The following is an 18,388-nucleotide window of genomic DNA, read 5'->3' on the forward strand; positions in this document are numbered from 1 at the left end:
GCAGCAACAAGGGCTGGGTTCAATATCTAGGGGATCCATTCCAATAACACAATGCAAACCGGCTCGAGCCCCCACCCAGTGACCTGGGACAAATATATACCACCCCCGCTGGGCGCCTCCAAGAGGCAATACTTCCCCTCTCGCAAGCACATAGTCTGAGTGTAGCAAAAAGCCTTTTAATAACAGAGAGAAACAATGTGGCATTATGTTGGGGAAACACCACCAACAGGATTCATAACACAACCCATGAGCAAAAAAACCCACCCCAAGCAAATTGGGGCATGCCCCTTTCCCTTTGGTTCTTGAGTCCAGCAACCCCAAATCACCCAAAGTCCCAAAAGTCCAATGACCCAAAAGTCTCTGTCCCTGGTCAGGGCAGCCCCAGAGTTCAAAAGTTTATCTGCGGAGCTTTACCTCCCAACCTGGGTGGAGATGGGACGGGGGTAAGAGGCACCTTACATGATCTGAAGCTGACCGCCCCACAGCTCCATAGGCCTTCGCTCCGCTCCGCCAGCCGCCCCACGAACTCCTTCGCTCAGCGGCCCGCCAGCAGCTCCCGCCGTCCCACAAACTGCTCCACCAGCCTGTCCACAAGGCACTCCAGCCGGCCCGCAAACTGCTCCACAATATATCTTCAGGCTCCCCCACTACTTAACACAACATTCAGTGATTTCAGCTCTTAGTCAGTTCAGCTCCTTGGTGAATTCAGCTTGTAGTAGGGGAGTCTCAGGGCTGGTGCACCATTAGCCCAAACTGAGCTCAGCAGCCTGTAACTAGACTGCTAATGAAATCAAAATTAGCTCTGATATTCCACAGTGGAGAGAGGAGGAAGCGCAATTAGCATGTAAGGCCCTCACCCAGGGGGCCCATGCCACCAAACATTAATACTTGCCCCCCAGCCTCTCTCAATTCACAGAGTTTTGGAACCCATGACCCTTGCCTAGCGAGTGCTACTTAGTTGATGGTGAATCCCTCCATCATAACAAAAGGCCAAGTACAGTTCCAAGCACAGTTCCCATAATCAGGGTAATAACAATTTATTCTTCCTGCCCCAATAACAGAGACACTGGGGATCCCACAGCAGCCAAAGTGACCATTTGGGCAGCTATGGCCTCATTCTAGGTGGGGTGGGTGTGCCTATGCAAATGAGATCGGCCCCTGAAGTTCTTTTCCACAACTTGCCACACCTCACCACCAGATGTCAGGGTGGAGCTCATCCTGACACTGCTTACAACTAATTGGAATTTTATTGAATATATACAGAGCTCTCCCAGACAACTTTGCAACCAAAGTGGTCACCTTTGATCCTCAGGAATCTCATGGAGCACACACAACCTCTCAAAAGTGATGAAATATTCAGCAATGTCCCCTGTCTCACTGTATGCAGGACACAACCATTCCCATTTGTGGATTTTTGGAGAGGTGGGATTCCCTGGTGCATGGGGGTGCTGGTTCTGCCTCTTAATCAAGTCCAGTTCATGCTTCCTCTCTTTCTCCTTCTCCTCCATGGCTAGCTTCTGGGCCTCAATTTCCTTATCGGCCTCTATCTGTCTCATTTCCAGGGCTCTCTGGTGCGCAGCCTCTTGTTTGGCATTCTCTGCTTCTATGGTTCATCGGTGTTCAGCTTCTTGCACATTAATCTCCATCTGTTTTAATTCCATATGTCTTTTGTGTACCTTCTCGTTCTCTTCTGCCTGCAATCTGCAGAGCTCCAGCTTCTTGCTAGTTTCACTTTCACTCATTTTCCTGCTTTTCTGTTCCTACTTCCTTTGCCCAAAATGAGCAAATAGAAAATAACAAACTGGTAACCACTTTGACTGTTCTCTAGCCAACACACTTAAAACTAATTTAAAATCACCACCAGTGTCTCAGAGCAACAAGCTGTGCATATGACCCCTTCCCCTACGCATGCCCTACCCTCAAGCCCCCATTCCTGCCCAGCCTCTTCCTGCCTCTGCTCCACCCCATGCCTCACCCCATCCCTTTTCTCAAATTCCACCCCCACCCTGCCTCTTCCTGCCCAGTTCCACCCCCTCCCCCAAGCATGCCCTGTCCCTGCTCCTCTCCCTCTCCCCCAGTGCCTCCTGCATGCCACTGAACAGCTGATTGTGGTGGGCAGGAGGTGCTGGGAGGGAGGGGGAGGAGTTGATCAGTGGGGCTGCTGGTGGATGGGAGGTACTGGGGGGAAGGAGCATGCTGGCTGCTGGTGGGTGCTCCCATCCTGAAGCACCTGTGGAGTTGGTGCCTATGATGACAAGTCTGGGGGTTAAGCCTCCCAGGAATCCTGGGCCCCGCCTTGATAGCATTACAAGGACTCTGCCGCATGGGAGAGTGGAAGAGGAGTCCTTGAGATCAGGCAACTTCCGGTAAAGGGAGTTGGAGTGAGGATGAGCTCCTTTCACTAGCCCATTTCACCAGGGTAGTGCAGAAGCCAGGAACATTCCCCACCATAGCAGGACCATTCCCACCCACTTACATACTGATGTTTTACGAGTTAAAAAAAAGCGCAACTCAGGCAATTACTGTCTGGTAAATCTAATTTCAAACCCGAGCAGCATAATGGGATAGGGCCAGAATTATTTTTTAAAGGGCTCAGCACTCACAGATGGGACTACCTAAAGGAAGTGGTACCTACTCAAGTGGCCATATTTGTCTACCTACATGAAGATGCCAGAACACTGGGAGCTGCTGAATGCGGAACCTTTTTGAAAGTGTATCCCATAAATATGAAGACAATAAATCTATCACCTAAAGGATAGTGAGCCTCGATCAACAGGCAGCATGGGCTCTACAAATAAGGGAATCTTGAGTAGCAGTAGAGAGGTTATTTTACTTCTGTATTTGGCACTGGTGTGACGGTCACCGGAGTTCTGTGTCTAGGTTTCATGCCCACAATTCAATAAGGACGTTGATCAGTTGGAGAGCAGTCAGAGAAGAGCCATGAGAATGATTAAAGGATAAGTAAACATCTGCATCTTTAGGCACCTAAATACCTTTGAAAATCTGGCCCTTGGTTACCCGGGGTCCCCAAAACAAGCCAGAGGATACATGTAATAAATTTCCCTGGCATGTAGCCTGAGTTCCACCCTCTGCCACTGCCAAGACCTTACATGAGAACCAGAAAAGCTAGCTCCCCTTATCACTTCTGTGTTTGCAATCCCACATGAGCAGAAACACAGGACTTGCCAGAGCGGGGTCAGACCCAAGCTCCATCTAGCTCAGTCTCCCAACTCTGACAGCAGCTGACACCAGATGCTTCAGAGGAAGGTGTAAGGAAATCTGCAGTAACAGATCTGGGAGAATTTGCACCCATATTAAACCTCATCCTGATCCTTAATAGTTAGAGATTAGTTTAAACCTCAAAGCAGGGAGGCTTATTAGCCCTGACACAATTTTTATTACTATTCACAATTATAATGCTGGGCAGTCTTGTTATCCACGTAAATCCTTTTATAAAGGTCTGCGCTCAACTATGTCATGTGGCAGTGAGTTTCACAGGTTGACACACATGACTAAGGCCCTACCAAATTCACAATCCATTTTTGTGAATTTCACGGTCATAGGATTTTAAAATTTGTAAATTTCACAGATTCAGATGTTTAAATCTGAAATTTCAGTGTTGAAACCGTGGGGGTCCTGACCCAAAAGGAGGCGGATGGGGGTTGCAAGGCTATTTTGGGGTGGAGTCACAGTATTGCCACCCTTACTTCCAAACTGCTGCTGGTGGCAGCGCTGCCTTCAGAGCTTGGCAGCCATAGAGCAGTGGCTGCTGGCTGTGATCCCAGCTTGACGGCAGTGCTGCCGCCAGCAGCAGCGCAGAAGAGAGGGTGGCATGGTATGGGGGGGTCGTCACTTTTGGGGTGGTGAGGCAGGGCTCAGTCTATAAATGTTGGGATACCTTGCTTTAACCCTTCGTCCAACCTAAGGGCCAGTGGAAAGTCCCACCATTGCCTGAGCTGCATCAGTTGTCTTGGGTATACATGTGCTAGTGTACCTGTAGACATTGATCCAGGGAGCTAGGACTATACTTCGTCGGCAACAAACCTGGCCGAGTTCCTTCATGACTAAAATGGATCTTGTGTTCTCATTGGGAATTACAATCGGAGCCTGCTGTACAGGCTGTTGTTAGATGTTTGGCTGCATGTGTGTGTTCTCCCTATGTACTGCCCCAGCTCTGCACAGACAGTTGGCACAGCAGACCTTGAGCGAACTACCACAAGATTTGTTAAGGTACGAAGGCACCAGGCCAGGTTTATTGTCAACAAAGCACAGTAATAGCACCTGTCAGACTTTATGAGAATACTAAGACGTGTGCCCATGACAATGGATACAGCTCAGTGAATGGTGGGACTTTCCATTCCTGCCCCCACCCCCCCTCGGCTGGACAAAGATACTCCATTTTTATACCCTCATATAAACAAGTTAGTACTGCCCCTCTGACATAATTAGTTGCTGCCCCCTGACATGACTAGTTATTACCCATCACCTTGTCCATGTTGGTTTGATTAAAACATTTTTATTATGTACTGTTATCCTGACCGTATCTTTTAGGAGGGGTTAGTGTGTTCCTGTTATTCTTGGGGAATGTTTTTTGCCATTCTTGATATTGGGATATTTTGGTATCACTTGATATTGGAATGTGTTTGTGTGAGTGCGCAGTGCGTAGCATGTCTTAGGAATGTGTATTTTTGCAATATCAGCCCTGTTCTTGCCAAATTTTGTGAACTTGCAAGGAGGCAGAGTCTGACATTTACTTACAGCCTAACTTTTGCTAACTTTGCTTTACATCAGCAAAGCTTGCCCACTACTTTAGCTTAGGCCTTACACCAGGCCTCTAATACAAGGCCTTATATTTTAGGCTCTCTTTCTCCTACACGGGCTAACTTAACAGAACCAGTGCATCATGCAGAAAGAACACATGCGTGAACTGATACTTTTCCACAAGTTTTGGTTTTGACAAGTCAACAATTTTAAAAAAAAATGTTTTTTTCGAAAGTTTCCCACCCAGCTCTAAGTGCTGGGCATTGGACCAGATGGCCCGCTGGTCTGATTTCATCTGTTAATTCTGCCCTCATAGCCCAGCGCTTCCTCCTGCCTATTCATTGTAACCCACCTCCCACTTCCCTCCGATCACAGAATCATAGAATATTAGGGTTGGAAGAGACCTGAGGAAGTCATCTAGTCCAACCCCCTGCTCAAAGCAGGACCAACTAAATCATCCCAACCAGGGCTTTGTCAAGCCAGGCCTTAAAAACCGCTGAGGATGGAGATTCCACCACCTACCTAGGTAACCCATTCCAGTGCTTCACCACCCTCCAAGTGAAATAATGTTTCTTAATATCCAACCCAAACCTCCCCCACTGCAACTTGAGACCATTACTCCTTGTTCTGTCGTCTGCCACCACTGAGAACAGCCGAGCTCCATCCTCTTTGGAACCCCCCTTTCGGGTAATTGAAGGCTACTATCAAATCCCCCCTCACTCTTCTCTTCTCCTGACTAAATAACGCCAGTTCCCTCAGCCTCTCCTTGTAAGTCATGTGCCCCAGCCCCCTAATCATTTCCTTTGCCCTCCACTGGACTCTCTCCAATTTGTCCCCATCCCTTCTGTAGCGGGGTCAGAGATGGTGCTTACCAGTCAGAGACCCACAGCCCTTCATTGCGCAGCCTCAGCTTTCTTGCTGCTTTCCCTCTGAGGGGGGCACACTGAGACTTCTTCAGCAGTGTTATTTCTCATCCGTGTGTCCCCAGGTCCCGCTCAGATCATAAGGACCGGGTCGCTGTGGTCCAGTGGGGGCAGAGCCGAAAGGAGCCGGGAGCTCTCTCTCAGGCTGTCATCAGCTTAGAAATGGTTCGCTGCACTGGTGCATGAGTCTGTGCAATACCTGGCCAGTGTCCCTAGGGGCCAAGTCTCCAAGGCACTGAGAAGTCTCTTTAATAAGGAGCTGTGGGAAACTAACTGCTGAGCTCTGATATTAATTAAGGGGCTTCTTTCAAATGAGGACCAGACTAGGCTAGCAGGGGCTGGGAGTGCTGCAGAGGCCAGGACCACTACCTCTAGCTGTTAGTGTCCTGTACAGCCATGCAGGAGAGCTTCCGTGCCTAGTTCCAGTCTCCCATTTCCCAGGAGTGGGTGGACGCTCTCGGAGTGCTGCAAAGGGCAAGGCCTGGAGCCCAGTGAATTGTGGGAAACATGAGGTTGAATCCCCTCATTCGTAGGGTGCAGAGATCATCTAGTACCCCTGGGAGGTAGCACTTTGAGCTAGCGTGGTCTGATTCCCGTCCCAGGCAGCTTTACTCCACCGTGAGACTGGGAGTACAGTGGAGATCAGGTCTGGGGTCTTTAGCAGTTCAGTGCACCAGGAGATCAGGGACTGGCAGCCTGGCCTGGTCTCTCACTCCCTAAGGGCTGGAGAAGATGCTGGATGTCGTCGGGCTCAGTTTCTGGGTCAGGGAAGCAGTACCCTATGTTACGCTCCAGTAACCCCTTCTGGGACAGAGTGGAGCTGCTGGTGCTAGAGGGAGGGATAGCATTTGAGTGGGTTGAGAAGCAACCTTTTCCCCCATGAAAACCTGAAAAATGTCTATGAAAATATATATTTTAGGGTGAAATTTTTATTTAATGAACAAGCCATTTTCTGTCTCCAAAAAAACTATTTTGATGGAATATTTCCCACTTCCTCCTTTGAGGAAGAAGTAGCTGGGTCATCCACAGAACTGTATCTTCCTGAGAATAAAAAACGCTCCTTCTGGGCTGGAGCCCAGTTTGCAAAAGAGGCCAGCTAACCTCTGTACCTAAACCCCATGTTTACAGGCACAAATGGACACCTCAGTGGATGCCAATCGGCATCGCAGCTCTGACATCAATGGACCAAAGTCAACTTCCACCGGATCTGACCCTTAGATCTGGCATTGTTCACCCTAGGTGGCCAGTTGCTCACACAGATCTGTGCCTGCTATTTGTGTGGCCACTTACCCACAGCAGTTTTATCAGCCTTTTCTCACACTTGTCCCCAATTCACTTCTCTCTCCCACTCTGATTTGCAGCTGTTCTTCTAGGCACAGATTTGTGGTAGCTCTGAAATTCTGCCCTTTTCCCCACTACCTCCCTCACGTTTCCCTCCATTGGCTGGATAATTGGATCATTGCCCTTTTCAAAGTTTCCAAGGCCAGAAGGGACCATTAGGATCATCTAGTCTTATCTCCTGGAGAGCAGAGGCAGCCTTTGAAGGCTGCACAAAGAGCCAACCAGGAGCATCCCATGGGGAGTTGAGGATCAGAGAACTGCCTGGTTTAAGGCCAATGGCAGTGGTTCCTCTCACTTTATTGCTTCCCAGACATCCTGTAGGTCCAGCTGGAAATGGACTGTGAGAGTCCAAGCTCTCTACAGCCTGGATCGGGGAGCTCTTACATGCTACCTTGCTGGACTAGCTGTTGCCTCAAAACCCTCTGTGATTGATAGGAATGATAGATGGTCAATTATTTTTTAATTAATAAAATGATATAGCATTCAAAGAAAGACAATTAGATTTATTTGTACATTTCAACAGCTGCTTAGCAACACGTCATCAAAACGAAAGTAAACAGTGAGGGACTGTCCCAGCATCTGAGCCTGAGCTCCCAGACCAATGCTGTCCGAAAGTCCCTCAGAAAAGACTACCAAACAAGCTAAGTCATCATGGGGTGGGAGGTAAAGTGTTATTATGGATCAAAATCTGGGTAGGACACACAAAGCAAAGACTATGATAAAAAGGTCCATTTTCATCTTGGCAGACTGTGAACAGCTGGGGTGTCTAGAGTCCATATTAAGTCCTGTGTTGTTAAGTATATTTATTAATGATCTGGAGGTAGCAAAATGTGCAGATAATGCAGAGTTGTTTAGATTAGTCAGGACCGGAGAGGTCTGTGAGGAACCTCAGAGTGACCCAAGCAAAATTCAAAAAGGGATTGGTCATTTCTATGGATAACAAGACTCTCCAGAGTTATAACAGTCAATGTTAGCAAATATTGGGATATTAAACCTCCTGCTGCAGAGTTTAAGCTGATCTCTGGCTATCAGAGACCAGAATAAGCCCTAATGTAGGGGCAGATTATCCCACATCTTCTACTGTGGGGTTCTTACACCTCCCTCTGTGGCATCTGATGCCAGCCACTGTTGGAGACAGAAGACTGAGCTAGATGGATCTGGACTCTGATCCAATCTGGCAACTCCTGTGCTCCTAAATTACAGATAAATGCATAACAAGATCCAATGGCTGGAAGCTGAAGCTAGATAAATTCAGGCTATGACAGGGTTACTCGTGAACAGCCATTTTACACAGAGCACAGTACATTTATTTAGGACAAAAACATTACAGAGGAAACTTATAATAAAACAATACATATTCTACATGCATGCTAAGCTTATCAGGCATTGCCCATCTGCCACATGGAGTAACCAGGTCTCATACTTCTGCAGGTTTGTTTAACTGTCTAGAGATTTGCCTTAATTCCCCACTACTGATTTTAGATTCCACAGGTAACTCACCAGTGAGCAAAGAACGCAGAGATACATACAACACTTAATATAATACACTGAATACCCCATGTGCCGATAGAGTCTGCAACATCTCAATATAATAGTCTTTGATGTTTCCACACTTATAAGGTCTCACTCTGTCACAGTTTCCCACAGGACAAGAAAGAAGCTAACCCCTTCCCCTCCCCCCCCCCACCAGGTAGCAATACAAGATAAGAGGGGAAACTGAGTCATGCCTATTTTTTCCATAAAAATAGATCAGACGTTTCACAGTTCTCCATAGGGGGATGTGAGGTAGGTGAGTGTTATCATCATTCCCATTCACAATTGGGGAAACTGAGGCATGTCAATGCAACCATTTGCCCAAAGGCACATATATCAATAGCAGCAGCGAGCTTAGAACTCAGAAAGCCTGATACCCATATCACCTTCTCTGACCACTTGGATTTTTTAACTCTGGCATGCTCGCCTACCTGCACTGTCACAAATAGATGTATAAACCCCTCCTTGTGAAACAATCTGTCTGTGCATGTGCAGCCCTCAGCGCAACGGAGACCAGCTGGGCACTCTAGATAGGACCATAATATAATTAACAATAACAGGAAAGTTCTGCTGTTAGAAAGAAAGGGAGACACTTTAACACACCTTGAGTACAATGGTTTTATTGCTTGACCTCCATACCTGCTTAGATAGCTCAGTCAGAAGAGCATCAAATTTTTAATCTGAGGGTCCAGGATTCATGTCCCAGTTCCAGCTGTAGCTTTTGGGGTCACACTCAATGATCTAATGGTCCCTTCTGGCCTTAAACTCTATGAAAGATGTCTGGAAATGAGTCCCAGCTGGCAAGTCAGCTCCATGAAGATCATTCCTCTCTGCAGATACACAGCCGGCTTGGCCACTCCTGATCCCATTGATGGGGTGTGATGAGGTTCAGGTCAGGACAGTAAGGGCAGCCTTCACTCTCCTCGGGGCCTTCCCCAGGGCTCTCCTGAAGTCCCTGTTCCTCAGGGTATAGATGACAGGGTTCAGGAGCAGGATGATAATGGCATAGAAGACCGACATCACTTTGTCCATGTCGGAGGCCCGGCCAGATCCTGGACGAATGTACATGAATATGACCGTGCCGTAGGAAAGATGGTGACGACAGTGAGGTGGCTGGCACATGTGGAGAATGCTTTGTGTCTCCCTGTGGATGGGATATGGCAAATGGTGGAGACAATCAGCGTGTAGGAGGTGAGGGTCAGGAGGAAGGAGCTGAGCACCACCACCACTGAGACCAGGAAGATCAAGATGCTGGCCATGTGGGTATCACCGGTTGACAGCCTCAGCAGGGGCCCTGTGTCACAGAAGAAGGGGTTGATCCAGTTGGTGCCACAGATGGGCAGCTGTGAGATGAAGGCTGTGGGCAGGAAGGGGGTAAGGAAGCCACTCACCCAGGAGGCGAGGGCCAGCCGGGGACAGGCCCGGCCATCCATGAGCATCGGGTAGCGCAGTGGGTGGCAGATGGCCAGGTACCGGTCGTAAGCCATGGTAGCCAGGAGGAAGAACTCTGTGGAGCCGAAGAAGAAGAAGAAGTACATCTGGGTGATGCAGACACGGAAGGAGATGGCACGATGGCCATGCTGGAAATCTCCCAGCAGCCGGGGCACCGTGACCGAGGTGTAGCAAATCTCCAGCAGAGAGAAGTTGCTGAGAAAGAAGTACATGGGGGTGCGCAGGTCAGCCTCCAGCTGGGAGAGGATTGTGATGAGGTAGATGGCCAGGAAGATGGTGATGGAGAGGAGCCGAAGCTCCCGCTGGAGAGGGAAGCCCAGCAGGATGAACTCGGTGACAGACGTTTGGTTCTCCATGCTAGCAGTGGCCAAGGGTGTTACCTTCAGAGGAACAGTGAGTGTGAGAGAAGGAGGAATGGGATAGGGGCTAAGGGCAAGAGGCAAGCAGAGAAAGAATTCAGGGACAGCAGGCACAGAGATCAGGGAAGGGCTGGTGTCTCTTTATGTGTCTCTGCTGTGACCAAATATAGAGGGCTCTATTCTCTCCCTTGAAGGATACAAGGGATGTTATTTGCATCCTGCAAGGGGAGAAGAGGAACCTCTGGTGTCTTCTGTTCAGTTTTAGGCACCTTGATACCAGGAAGATGCTGGTGAAGTGGAGGGCTCTGGAGACACTGAGTTATGGGCAGAGCAAGGTGAAATGTTTTCAAAGGAATAGTTTATTCGATGAAATATGCAGTTCTGGAGCTACCAGAACTATTCATGAATTCAGGTTGAATTTCAGCAAAAAGTTTTAGCCAGAAAAAAAAGATTTTTTTTAAAAAGTTGAAACATTTAGTTTTGACATTTTTGAAACAAAACATTCTGGCTTTTCATTTCAAAACGGCATTTTGTTTCACATATTTAGTTACACCTGCAAATGGTCCAAAACAAAAGATCAGGAAAAAAAGATAATTCCAGGTTGACTTGAAACACATTTGGCGGCGGCTGGGGGAGGATTTTTCATTTCAGCCATCAAACTGACAAATTAATTATTAGCTCAGCTGTAGTTATGAGGAAATATTAACAGAGTTAAGCATGAAGAGAGGGCTTAGTAAAGGGCCGAATTGAGGAGCATATGATAGAACCATTGGGCCAGATCCTGAGCTGGGGTAAATTGGTGTAACTATTAACTCCAATGGAGCTACAGCCAATTGACACCAGCTGGGGACCTAGTCACTAGACACATCCAGGAGGATGAGGAGTTGTTTAGGATGCTCCAAGGATGATACATACCTAGGGATGATGGGCTGAATCTGATAAAAGGAAAATGTAGGCAGAAGATCAGGGACATTTCCTGATATCCTGGCCAGCCAGCCTGTGTAACACAGAAGCCCTGGGAGTCACATCTCTTGAATCATTTAAAACTAACTGCACAGTGCACTGCAGGGAGCAAACTAAGGGTATGTCTACACTGCAGCTGGACACCTGGGGCTGGCCCATGCCAGCTGACTCTGGTTTCCGGGTTCAGGCTAAAGGGCTGTTTCATTGTGGTGTAGATGTGCAGGCTCAAGGTGGAGCCCAGGCTCTAGGACCCTATGAGGTAGGAAGGTCCCAGAGCTTGGGCTGCAGCCTGAGTCCATATGTCTGCACTGCAATGGAACAACCCCTTAGCCCGAGACCCATGAGCCTGACTCAGCAGGCATAGGACAGCCCCAGGTGTCCAGCTGCAGTGTAGACGTACCCTATGGGCTGGAGGGACTACTGATTTTTTCATCCCTAGTTTCTATGTGGAGCAAATAGTTACAAAGGTGCATTTTCTCCTGCAGTACCAACAGCAATAATCAGAAACTTTCAGGGGAAATGTCTTCCTGAGCCCTAGAGAGAGACAAAATACTCATACATCTGAGCCCCCAGGCCAGCATCCTGTGTTGGGTTGGAGGATGGATGAAGGATGTATTTGGGAGCTGCTTACATTCCTAGCTCCTTCTGCTGTCTCTGTGATCAGTTGAGTGATAAACTCAAGGGGTTCAATCTATTTAGCTTAACAAAGAGAAGGATAAGGGATGACTTATCTATAGGTATCTGCCTGGGGAATAAACATTTGATAATGATCTCTTCAATTTAGCAGACAAAGCAAACGTCCAATGGCTAGAAGTTGAAGCTAGACAAATTCAGACTGAAAATAAGACATTCATTTTTAACAATGAGGGTAATTAACCATTGGAACAATTTACCAAGGGTTGTTGTGGATTCTCCATCACTGGCAATTTATAAATCAAGTTTGGATATTTTTCTAGATACTATGCTCTAGTTCAAAGAGGAATTATTCTGGGGAAGTTCTATAGCCTGTGTTGTAAAGGAGGTCAGACTAGATGATCATAATGGATCCTTCTGGCCTTAGAATCTATGAATATTGAGATACTAGAACTTCCCTATTGCTTAACGGGGACTAAGCCCAATCCGGTGAGATGCTGAGCGTTCTCGAAACCTCCAGCAGCCAATGAGAGCTGAAGGCACTCAGCAGCACATCGCTACCTGCATGGAACTGGGAGGGAGAAGCACAAGTTGCAGAGGGAAGAGTTTGGAGGAGACACCAGAGAATTAGTCTGTGTGCACATGGCTGGAATGCTATCTGCAGTTGCAGCATTTCTGTAAATAGTTCTCTTAATAAACGGCTAGATTAGTTTTAATAACATGAAGTCTTCTCATGTTGTTACTCAGCACCAGCTAACCAATATGCTTGTACAAAAAGAATAATTGAAGTTTAGGTTTGCTAAAGAGGAGCAGAATGAGATGGGGACATGACATGGGATATATAATAGTAAATGATCTAGAGAAGATTGCTCAGGCATTTCTATTCACCTCCTATCACACTAGCTCCAATGAAGTGAATGGTGTTTATATGGTGCTGAAACTTGGAGACTTATTAAGATCTTACTGTCTAAACTCTAGAAGTTTCCATAAACAGCTGTCTTAGAAAAAACCCTTAGTATCAGATGGGCAGAAATGATCACAAACCAAGAACTATGGAGAAGGACAAAACAGAAACTGATAGCCCAGGAAATTATGGAATGAAAATGGAGATGGCTAAGACATACATGGAGGAAAGACCCGAATAACATAATAAGGCAGGCATTAGACTGGAACACCCAGGGCAGAGGCGACCAGGTAGACCAAGGATAACATGGAAATGCACAATGAAGCAGAAGTGAAAGCTATCAAAATGACATGGGAAGAAGCTAAGACTTCAGCAGGAGACTGGCAAAGATGGAAGGATATTGTGAGGGCCATGAGAGTGAGAGAGACAGAGAGAGAGGAGTGAATGGGATTGCATTCATTTACATCAGCTGAGAATTTCATGTGAGAATTTTAAACACTGGGCCAAATTTTCAAAACTTCTCAGCCCTAACAACTCTGACTGATCTCAACAGGACTTAGGGTGTTTTCCTATGGTATTTAGGCTACTAAAGACACACTTGGGTGCCTAGCAGGATTTTCAAAGATGCCTAAGCAGGTTGAGCACCAAATTTTCATTCTTGGCTCTTACACAGAGAAATTTGCAAATAAATGGCTCATGCAGATCAAAAGTTAGGGTGGGAAGGGAGGGCAGGTCAGAAGAAGATTGCAATGGAATTCCAAACTCAGCCTTAACTGTAGAATAGCACTGCCATAATTCATGAACAAAGCTCCATGCCTAATTGCAAGACCATCACTCTTACATGGAGATGCAACCACAGCAAACATAGACAGTTCATACTATACCTGCCAAGCTTCCCCCGGTTCACTAAGAAAGGGATCACTCCAAAATCATGTTCTTCAGCAGGTCATGTTCTTCTGGAGAGAGGAAAGATGCTCGCTAATGTCTGGTTTTGCTAGAACCAGCAGCCAGGTGCTTCAAGGGGAAATATTTAGCAGGGTCCTTGGACCTGAGTGAGCTGCTGGATGGGCATCCCCACACCCACGACCAGAACCGAGGGACCCTCGTGGGGTCCCATCTGCGGCCACTGCACCAGATGAACCAAAGGAGACAGCAGCTGTTGTGCTAAAGTCTCTGTTGGAAGCTGCTCTGCCTTTGACTCCATCCAGAGACCTTGTGGTTCCCTTTTTTGCTGCCTCTGTGACAGAGCCCCAAAACAATTAACTTCTTGCTGACTAAGTGGAAGGTAGCGCTTGCTCTGCCATATCAAGGGATTATTTTAAAGGCTGGGCATGGTGTCTTAGTGATCAGTGCAATGTGGGGAGACAAGAAATAAAGTTACTTTCCTTTCAGAAATATTTTCATCCCCTAAAACATGTATTACCTCAGTAAAAGCATCGTGGAAATTGATAGCTGTCTCAAAGAAATCTCTATTCATCCACTGAAATGTTTCAATGGATTTTCTTCTCCCAATTCCCTCCTATTGAACCTTTGATGATTCAGCAACTGGACCTGGCATTATCCTGTATTATGCCCACTGCATCTTTGGTGGCTTCCTTGGGACTTAGGTCAGGGCAAAAACCAGCACTAATCTTAGGGTTTCATCTTGCTGCCCCTCACCGCAGAGTCTGCGTGCCATCCATGTAAAATGAACAGCGACAGTGAAGTCCCTGTTAGACTTCATGGAGTCTCTGGCACTTCTTCCTTTTTAGGATTAATAACTCTGCCTGGGATAGGATTTTTGCTTTTGAACATGTCATGGGGACGATCTCAGGATTAGTTGTACTTGAGTACCAGCTACTTGTGTGGCCCTCATCACCACAGCATCTGAGTGCTTCATGATCCTTCATGTATTTGCCCTCACAATACACCTGTCAGGCAGGGCAGTGCTGTTATCCCGATTGTACAGGTTGGGAAGTGAGGCACAGAGAGACTAAAGCCCAGATCCTCAAAGGTATTAAGACACCTATTTCAATAGGCGTTAGGCACCTAAATGCCTTTGATGATCTGAACCTATGTGACTTGCCCAAGGTGCACACAGGAAATCAGTTAATTTAACCTGAGTCTTCAACATTCAATGCTAGGATCCCAATGGACCATCCCACTGGCTCTCATCTTAGACTCCTACTGGCCCATCTTTCCTCTTCTCTGTAGAATTAAGAGGTGCATCCAAGTGCTTTGTAACTAGCTAAGGCAACCTACCATGTGTCATTGTGTCCTGGAGAAGTACACATGCAACTTCCAGGCCCAAGACCTGTGTAGCGCTGAGCTTTCTAAGTGCCCCCGCCCCAAAAAATCCATAATAGAGAAGAGTTCATTTTAAAGGGGAAGAACTACGAATTATATCAGCCACACATCTTTCTTTAAACCCATTGGAAGAGTAGATGATGAGCTTTCTGCTAGGTCAGCACCTCTGTCCAGACAGTGTAAACACCAGGACGGAGGTGAGGACCCTGGAGAAAGAGGGGCAGGTACCCAGCACTGCTCTCTAGATTCTGTTGGGAAGGAACAACTGGAAGCCATTCAGTCTACTTATACTATATCACACCGGCAGGGTAACAGTAGCTGGTGGAGCATTGCTTTCTAAAGTCACAGAGAGCTTCAGAGAAGGGCTGCTAGGATGACCAGGGGAATGGAGGGCCTATTTTACTGAAGAGGAGATTAAAAGAGCTTGGCTTGTTTAGCGTAGCAAAACAAAGGCTGAGGGGAGAGCTGACTGCTCTCTATATATACACCAGGGCACAGAGAAGAGCTATGAAGCTAGAAAACAATGTTGACACAAGAACAAATGGATTACAACTGGCCATGAGTAAATTCAGGGTGGAAATTAGAAGAAGGTTTCTAGAGAAACAAGGTGGGTGAGGTAATATCTTTGATTAGACCAACTTCTGGAGGTGAGAGAGACAAGCTTTCCAGCTTACACTGAGCTCATCTTCAGGTTGGTATGAGCTCGAAAGCTCGCTTCTCTCACCAACAGAAGTTGGTCCAACAAAAGATACTACTTCACCCACCTTGTCTCTCTCACATCCTCAGACCAACATAGCTACAACAACACTGCGTACAAGAAGGTTTCTATCCATCAGAGAAGGGAGGTTCTTGAAGGGCCTCCAAGTAGGAGGAAGGGTGGGCAAACAATCTAATTAGTTTTAGATGTCAATGGGATTACATGAGGGGGCCCGGCCCCGATGACCTAGGAAGTCCCTTCCAGTCCTATGTACAGAAGTCTAGCTGCATGGGAGTGGAGACATTGCCCGTACCCAGGGACACATGGAAGTTAACTTTGAGTGCTGGGATTGGGACTGGAGCTAGAACTGGCAGTATTTGTGAATGTTGGCAAATGTCACACATTGATGGGTGTTTGCGGGGGAGTTCCTTCCTTGGTGTTCTTACCGAGGGAAGGGAGGTTGGAAATGGCAAGGTAGTGGGTGAGGTCAAAAGAGGGTCTAGTGCTGCTGTTTGAGGATTGGGCAGGCAGTAGTGTGTTTTTCAAGAAGACTGGCAGATTCCTAGCCACCTTAACTCCAACAAGCAGCGTGTTGCTCGCACGTACCACCAGCCTCGTCTACCGAGCCAGCCCAGCTACTGCTCTTGCCCTACGACTGAGTGAAAATAACACTCTCTGCATGACACATTGCGTTTTCAGCGAGACCACCCTGAATTTATGATCTCCTTGTACTTCCCCACCCCTGCACCAGTCACAACAAACCACCATTAAGAAGGTGGAAGTAGAGGAGGAGGGGAAGATTTGGTGCTGAGCCACAAAACATATGGCCTTGGGGTGGGGGGGCAAAGGTGAATTTTATGGCTGCTCCCAGAATCCCCATAGTGCTGGGCACTACAGTGCCACCCCCTCCAACCACTGCCCTGCCCCAGGCATGCCCCCCACTCTAGACTGAGAGCATTTTGCCTAGTGGGCGTTACCCAGGTGTAACTACATGTGAGATACAGATACATAGTGATTATTAATAACTTTAGATACAGAAATGATACATGCATACAACTAGGATAATCGTCATCATAATGTTTCCAATGACATCTCACATGCCTCATCTTGCATAAAATGCATCATAATTATGATACAATCATATTATACTAATATCACTATGAAGAATATGGGGTGCAGTGTCACAAAGGACTAACGAGAGTGTGGGGGAGGGTTACAGTCAGTGATTTCCAGGTCAACAAAAGCCAGCCAAGCGTCCATGAGAATTCAGGACAGTGTCACCAACTCTTGAGATGTTATCATGTATCTTGCAATATCTCATGTTTTTCTTCAAGCCCCGGCTCTTGGACTCACAAGATTGACTAAGACTCACAGCTTCCATTCAATATAAAATGCCAGTTTCTACCACTGATGGTGACAGAAGAAAGCTTACAAATGCAAAGCCAGGGCACCTTGAAGGCTCGGTAACCAGCAAGTGAATAAGAATCCCAAATTTATGATATTTTTAAATCTCAAGACTTTTAAGCTGATCTCTGGATTGGGGTGGAGAGGCAACTCATAATTTCTGAACATGTGGGATTGGCAACACTGTCAGAACAACTTTATTTCAGTTCATCAAAGCATCACGCTGCTCATGCTCACTCTACCATTCTCCAACATCAGTACTTTCCTGTTAGTAATAGCATGATTTAGCAATTAGTGATAGTACCCATTTGCAAAAGGGCTCTTTAATAGTATAGAATAGCATAACAAGAACCAATGGCTGGAAGTTAAAGCTAGAGAGATTCATACTGGACATAAGGCACACAGGGAAGTTGCTTAACCATTGATTTGAGGACTTCAATAGCTCAGACATAGGTGAGAGGTTTATTGCAGGAGTGGGTGGGTGAGATTCTGTGGCCTGCATTGTGCAGGAGGTCAGACTAGATGATCATAATGGTCCCTTCTGACCTTAATATCTATGAGTCTATGAGAAACAAATTCCCAGTGTATTTGGTGAATTCTCCATTTCTTGGAATCTTCTAATCAAGCCTTTCTGGAAGATTTGCATTAGCCAATTACAAGTTGTTGGGCTCAATACAAGGGTAATTGCGTGAAATTTAATGGCCTGTATGATGCAGGAAATGAAACTAAATAATCTAATTTTCCCTTCTGGCCTTAAACTTTTATGAATCTCCGAAATCTATAACAGAATAGTCCAGAGTCATCACCTATGACAAGCTCGTATTAACAGTCTTCACATCTATGAATCTGTGAAATCTTTGAACATCAAACACAGTGGTGTTCAGTCTGGCCAGGAGACTCGGCTCCTCACAGAAGGGCCAAACTGAAGTCATTTTGCATTTCCCTGAACACAAAATAGGCTGAAGATTTTTTTCTTTTTAATATGTTAGACATTTACTGTTTAGCAAATGCCTTCTGCGCCCAAGCTGTAGTGGTTAGCCGCTCCCTCTTATGAGACCAAATGACCTTGTATGTGGGTCTGTGAGCTCCCTTCCCCCCTGGTAATTCCCACCACCTTTCTCTATTGAGGTCA

At 46.7% G+C, this 18,388-nt stretch overlaps 1 pseudogene; it reads right to left on the minus strand.

The window, feature by feature from the left end:
• Window positions 1-9,446: 9,446 nt before the first annotated feature.
• Window positions 9,447-10,366, minus strand: LOC141989910 (olfactory receptor 11L1-like; annotated as a pseudogene).
• Between the last annotated feature and the right edge of the window lie 8,022 nt (window positions 10,367-18,388).

The sequence above is a fragment of the Natator depressus genome, chromosome 6 (genome assembly GCF_965152275.1).
Source record: "Natator depressus isolate rNatDep1 chromosome 6, rNatDep2.hap1, whole genome shotgun sequence".
NCBI classification, from domain to species: domain Eukaryota; kingdom Metazoa; phylum Chordata; order Testudines; family Cheloniidae; genus Natator; species Natator depressus.